The sequence below is a fragment of the Mustelus asterias genome, unplaced genomic scaffold (genome assembly GCF_964213995.1).
Source record: "Mustelus asterias unplaced genomic scaffold, sMusAst1.hap1.1 HAP1_SCAFFOLD_42, whole genome shotgun sequence".
NCBI lineage: Eukaryota > Metazoa > Chordata > Chondrichthyes > Carcharhiniformes > Triakidae > Mustelus > Mustelus asterias.
The window spans coordinates 616,040-623,167 of NW_027590119.1; the positions used below are offsets into that span (position 1 = coordinate 616,040).

General features: G+C 43.1%; 1 non-coding gene across 1 annotated transcript; it reads right to left on the reverse strand.

Annotated features, from left to right (window-relative positions):
- Nucleotides 1–6,844: 6,844 nt before the first annotated feature.
- Nucleotides 6,845–6,917, reverse strand: trnar-acg (transfer RNA arginine (anticodon ACG)). The gene has a single exon. It is a non-coding gene; the product is annotated as a tRNA-Arg (tRNA).
- Nucleotides 6,918–7,128: the final 211 nt, after the last annotated feature.

Consider the following 7,128-nt stretch of genomic DNA (forward strand, 5'->3'; position numbering starts at 1 on the left):
CTTGTGTTCCCTGCTGTTGCATTGGCTGGAAATAGATATTGTTCAGCTAACATAAGGAGAGATGGAATTAGGCGCTTTGGAATCACAGAAAAATAGGCAGAGGAATCGACAGAAATGCAAGGACAATGACAAGTCAGTGAGAGAGTTAAGCGGAGACACAGTGAGAAAAATAAATAGACAAAGGGAGAAGCAATGGCTGAGATGGCAGCAGAAATTCAAGGAATATATGAAGTCAACAATATAAAGTACAATCTGATATGGGAAAGGTTTATCCTGAAACATTTACTCGATTGAACTGTGATTGTAGAGCATCAGGCCACTGGTTCATTTAAATAAGTTTAAATTTGGGGCACAGGTCAGGGCACAGTTGGTTATGTCGAGAGTGGTCATCACTAACAATGGAATTTGATCAATGTAAAAGAGTCAAAAACAAACATAGTGGTCCCCTAACAAGTAAGACAAATTATAAGGATGTTTGCAGATTTCTGAATTGGCAACTTATGATGAGAATAATGAAAGTCCTCATTCCCCAGTGCCATGCGACTTCTTGATTGATTAGTTGCAGTGGTCATGAATACGTGATGCAAGAGCTCCCTCTGTTGGTGCTGAGTGGTAAATGGCCTTCTTTCTGGAGATTCAATGTATTCATTATATTTTCAAAATATGTTTCTGCCAAATCTTTCCTGATTTGTATTATTGTTACTGTGATGCAACCTGTAGATTTTATGACTCCTGTGAAATTGAATGCGAGTTGTTTTCTACACAGATAGCTTTGAAATTTGCTGTTGAGTGCAATGACGGTGGGTTCAATGCCTGTAATGTTTTGAGAACTGTCCCCAATTAACAAAGAAGGCTTTTATTCCCAACCGTGGTCGCAGCCAATTGAAAAATTCCCACGACCAGGACATTAATTGTGTCGCAGCTTGAGGTATTTCCATTCACTGGTATACAGCTCACCACCGACTGGTGGAGCCAGACCAGAAAAGTGGCATGATTGTCTTTTGGAAGAATGAGTCGAGTATGGTTCTGTGCTGGATCTGCCTGACAGATTGGATTCTGCAGTTTGTTTTCTCCATTGCGGCTGTAAAGAGTTAGGTGTCAGTTGCATCTGCGGTTAACTTGGTTTCCTCTGTTTGTGTTTGAGCGGCCGAAAACTCACTTAACATCTGGCCATGAGTCTCAGCAATCCTCAGTCGCCACGAGCTCACATCTCCAGTGTTAAGCAGGTTTCTGAATGAGAGTGAGCTTTCTTTCTATCTCTGTGAGTCTGGACGCGCAATGATAAACGGCAGCATCAGTCAGGCTCAGATCAAATATACTTAAACTCATGAATTTGTACGAGGTCTGGAGATAGACGTAGAGTCATGAAGTCATAGAGGTTAACAGCATGGATCCAGGCCCTTCGGCCCAACTTGTCCATGCCGCCCTTTTTTAAAAAAATCCAAAGCTAGTCCCAATCGCCCGCATTTGACCCATATCCCTCTATACCCATCTTACCCATGTAACTGTCGAAATGCTTTTTAAAAGACAAAATTGTACCCGCTTCTACCACTACCTCTGGCAGCTTGTTCCAGACACTCACCATCCTCTGTGTGAAAAAAACTGCCCCTCTGGACACTTTTGCATCTCTCCCCTCTCACCTTAAACCTATGCCCTCTAGTTTTAGACTCCCCTACCTTTGGGAAAATATATTGACTGTTTAGATGATCCATGCCCCTCATTATTTTATAGACCTCTATAAGATCACCCCTCAACCTTCTACGCTCCGGAGCAAAATTTCCCAGTCTATCCAGCCTCTCCTTATAACTCAAACCATCAAGTCTCGGTAGCATCCTAGTAAATCTTTCCTGCACTCTTTCTAGTTTAATAATGTCCTTTCTATAATAGGGTGAACAGAACTGTACACAGTATTCCAAGTGTAGCCTTACCAATGTCTTGTACAACTTCAACAAGACGTCCCAACCCCTGTATTCAATGTTCTGAGCAATGAAACCAAGCACGCTGAATGTCTTCTTCACCACTCTGTCCACCTGTGGCTCCACTTTCAAGGAGCTATGAACCTGTACCTCTAGATCTCTTTGCTCTGTAACTCTTCTCAATGACCTACCATTAACTGAGTAAGTCCTGCCCTGGTTCAAACTACCAAAATGCATAACCTCGCATTTATCTAAATTAAACTCAATCTGCCATTCGTGAGCCCACTGGCCCAATTTATCAAGATCCCGTTGCAATCCGAGATAACCTTCTTCACTGTCCACTGTGCCACCAATCTTCGTGTCATCTGCAAACTTCCTAAATATGCCTCCTTTTTTCTCACCCAAATCATTAATATAAATGACAAATAACAATGGATCCAGCACCGATCCCTGAGGCTCACCGCTGGTCACAGGCCCCCAGTTTAAAAAGCAACCCTCTACAACCGCCCTGTGGCTTCTGTCATCAAGCCAATTTTGTGTCAATTTAGCTACCTCCTACACAGCTACATTAGCTACATAGAAGCGACTTTTAAAAACATCTGCTTTATTTTCATAACTATCAGTATCTTTCCGCACTATAAACACGGGCTGCGTGTCTGGATGTTGTCGGTATCAGTGCAGCCTATAGTCGCTCTCTGCTCCCTGAAAGTGGAGTCACAGGTGGACAGAGTGGTGAAGAAGCCATTCAGCGTGCTTGGTTTCATTGCTACAGGTTAAAGTCACGATCTCGCCTTCTCTCTTCACATCTGATGTGAGCGGCTGGGTGACAGAATCTCCATGTCTCAAATATGGAAATAACAACACAGAAAATGGTCAGAAGGGTGTATGATTAATTTGTGGTCTGGAACCAAGCTTGGGAAACGTGTGAAACAGTGCAGTGTTTTTTGCACGTAATTACCTGTCAGGAATGATCCCCACAGCAGCTGCATTGCCGCTGTCGCTCTGTAAAAGGGGAGCTGCGTGTTTGATTTTATCCGGTCTAATCCCAGCCTTCAATAATCAGCTTCCTTTCTCCGGATGTTCTCAGCTCCCTCCCTTCTGTCTCCAGTGGTGCTGTGTGACACCCAGGTGGTGAGATAACAGACAGTAACCAGACGCACCGTGAGCTGGATTAATATAATCATCCTTACAGAGACAACTTACACATTTAGCGATTGACTTGGGGAAGAATGTAGAAAAATGGGGTGCAGGAACATGAGAACAGCAGTAGGCCATTCTGTCCTTCGATTCTGCTTCGTCATTCAGTTAGATCAGGGCTGATCAGCCTGAACGCAACTTTCCGGCGCTATCTGCATAGCGCTTAATGCCATTAGGCTCCCAAAAGCTGTTGATTTTTTTGAACATGCTCAATAATTGACATTCCACAAAAAACCCTTATTTTCTTACTGTGACCCGGAAGCTAATGGAGGCTAAATAGTTCTGTCCTTGTTTTTTTTTCTCAATACGTCCATTAGCCTTATTATCAGGACAGTTTTAACAGTGATTCCAGTGAATTTTTTCTGTGTGTGGGACATGGATACCACTAGTTGTCCATCGGTAGTTGAGATCAACCACATTGTTTTGGCTTTGGAGTCACGTGTCGGCCAGACCAGGTAAGGACGGCAGATTTCATCCCCCAAAGTACATGAGTGAACAAAGTGGGTTTTTCCGACAATCGACAATGGCTTCATGGTCGTCAATAGATTCTTAGTTGTTGATATTGTTTTAGTTGAATCGGGTCCGCACAACATTCGCTGAGTTTCTGGATTAATAGTCTCAGGATAATACCCCTCGGCCATCACCTCTCCTGTTGTGAATATCAGCAATACCGAAAATGTATAGAAGCACCACAGAGTGAATCATGCTCTATTTATAGCCCAATATTATTACCATTCTCTGCTCCGTTCATCTTGTCACTCTGGGGCAATGTTTTTTTTCATACCAGGCTCCCTCTGGTTTCTGTCATTGCGTCTCTCAGTCCACAGTAATACACCGCGCTTTCCGACAGCCGCAGCTCACACATGCTGAAGTTCCCCTCGCTTTTCGACCTCTCGATATATGCAGAAAATAGTGTTCCCACACCCTTTGCACTGGAAATATCTTCATAATAAGAGATATAGATCAAGAAGATGGGGGCTTTCTCCGTTCTTTTTGCTGGGAACCTTCTCCCGGTCCTGGCGATACAATTGAATGTAATATGCACCAGCTGCTGTGCCGTTAATCTATTGGTCACCGGGGCATTGAGTTTAAAAAATGGCGAGTCCTATTGCAGCTTTATAGCACGTTAGTTAGGCCGTACTTGGAATATAATTTTCAATTTTGATCGCCACACTACCAGAACGATGTTGAGGCTTTGGAGAGGGTGCAGAAAAGATTTACCAGGATGTTGCCTGGCATGGAGAGCATCAGAATCATAGAAACCCTGCAGTACAGAAGGAGGCCATTCGGCCCATCGAGTCTGCACTGACCACAATCCCACCCAGACCCTACCCCCACATGTACACGTTAATCCCTCAAACCTACGCATCTCAGAACTCTAAGGGGCAATTTTAGCATGACTAATAAACCTAACCCGCACATTTTTGGACTGTGGGAGGAAATCCGAGCACCTGGAGGAAACCCACGCTGACACGAGGAGAATGTGCTTACGCTACAGACCGTGACCAAAGCCGAGAATCAAACCCAGGTCCCTGGAGCTGTGAGGAAGCAGTGCTAACCGCTGTGCTACCATGCCGCCCATTAGCTAAGAAGAGAAGTTGGAGAAACTTGGTTTGTTCTCACTTGAACGACGGAGGTTGAGGGACGACCTGATACAAGTCTACAAGATTCTGAGGGGCATGGCTAGAGTGGATAGTCAGAAGGTTTTTCCCAGGGTGGAAGAGTCAATTACTAAGGGGCATAGGTTTAAGGTGCGAGGGGCAAGGTTTAAAGGAGATTAATGAGGTAAGTGTTTTACACCGAGTGTGATGGGTGCCTGGAACACGCTGCCGGAGGAGGTAGTGGAAACAGATACGATAGTGACATTTAAGGTGCGTCCGGACAAATATATGAGTAAGATGGGAATAGAGGGATATGGTCCCCGGAAGGATAGCGGGTTTTAGTTCAGTCGGGCAACATGATCGGTCCAGGCTTGGAGGGCCTAAGAGCCTGTAACTTTCTTTGTTCTTTGTTCTTTGAGTCCCATTCAAACTTCATCGCTGTAACCGGCTCCTTTGATATTGAGTCTCCAGTAGTGACACCGGCAGAAATTTAGAAATATTGAAAGTTAAGGTGTTATTATCATTCTATTGTAACTCATAACATCAGAACACGGATCACATTATCATCTACAGCAAAGCGGACCTAAATTACTGTCGACATCGCTTGCAAGAAGAAGTTTATGTCCCTTGTAGACTTACCAGGCAAAAGAGCTGAAACAGTGAGAAACGAATACAAAATGATACCCAACATGTTTGCAGCGAGTTTATTGCGGAATTAAACAGAATGGGTTCAATCTGTAATTGTTTGGGTGAAGATATTTACATGTATTTCCGGTCTCTCCAGCGATTGGTTAGTTCCCAAACGAATCAACTGGTGACGTCCAATCATGTCCCTGATTCTCCAATTCATCCAATCAGCTCACAGACCCTTTGTTCTCCAGTTTATTACGTCAGAGCAGGGCCAGTGAATCAATGAAGTTGTTTTCCCCACAGCGGGACCGAAACGAGGATTCACCGCAATGTTGGCCCTTTGGCCAAGACAGCTTCTGAGGTGGTGACAATGAGGTAAATGGTTAATGTTGTCCTTGTAACAATGTCGGGAGTTCCCATTCAACAGTCTGAATATTTTGCATATCCTTTTTCACGTTATATGATATTGAAAATATCTACAACGAAGAACGAATGGTCCAAAATACCCTTTTTGATTTTGATGCCCTTGCATTTAATATCAGCGGGGTTCTTGTCAAACATTTTGGAGGGCCGAAGGGCCTGTTTCCTGTGCTGTACTGTTCTCAACAGTGGGTGGGGGCGGTGGCCGGGGAAGGGGTGTGCTTCCACAGGTTGATCTTCAGATTCAATGTCACCGAGGAGATCCATCTACCTGCCTAAAGAATGTTCCTGGAGACCCATCTTCTTTCTCAGGAGGTCCATGTCCACCTCAGAATTTCTATTACCTAAATTGACCTCATCCAAAACTCTCGGAGGCAATGAGTTCCAGGTCCTGAGCATTCGCTGTGGAAAAAATGTTGCTTCCAAATCTTCTTCGCCCCCGCCTTGCCCAATATCTTAAAATTTGCCCCTCCCCCTCTAAACTTGCCCTAATCTAGTCCACCTCGATTAAATCGCTCCTCAATCTCCTTCGCTCCAATGGACAACAATCCCAGCATCACAAACCAGAAACTTCTGGCTAATTTGAACTTTTCAAAACTAAACTTACTCCAAAGAAATTCCTCCATCTGATTTAACTGAAATTTGTCAACTTTTAAAAAACATTTCTGTGTATTTTGCTTCTTAAAATTAAACATGTTTAATCAGAGTTCATCAACGTTTTAGAAAGTGTTTTCACTATTTTGAAAAATGTAATGTTTCCACGTATTTTTCGAGAAATTTCCACCTTTTTAAAAGGTAGCTTAAACTTGCTAACATATTTTCCCCGAATACTTTAACGAGAATTCGTCATTTAAAGAAACTATTTTTTAAATAAAAACTTAATTGAACTTTATCAGTATTTTTTTCTTAAAATAGTCAACATTTTTTTGAACAATCATTGGCTAAGATAAATTTCATCACAGAAGCTGACTGCATTTGGTCAAAACATTTCTCTGAATTGGTCCAAAATTTGTGAAAACACATTTTTCATCCACACGAATATTGTTAAAATCCACATGAACTACTGTTAAATTATTACACCGAGCCAGTCAGGAGTCGAACCTGGAATCTTCTGATCCGTAGTCAGACGCGTTATCCATTGCGCCACTGGCCCACAGCAAAACCACATGCAGCAATGTTTACATATCGGTCCGAGGCTTCAAAATCGGCAGAAACATGGTCAAAACATTTTAGTGAGGAAATGTTGCATAATTAAAATTTTCTCTACTCACTTACAGTAATTCTACTTTGCCTTGAATTGCGTTAACCTGCTGTGTTGGAATTCGAACCCTGGTTCCCAAAGCTTCAGCCTGCTTCTCTGCTTT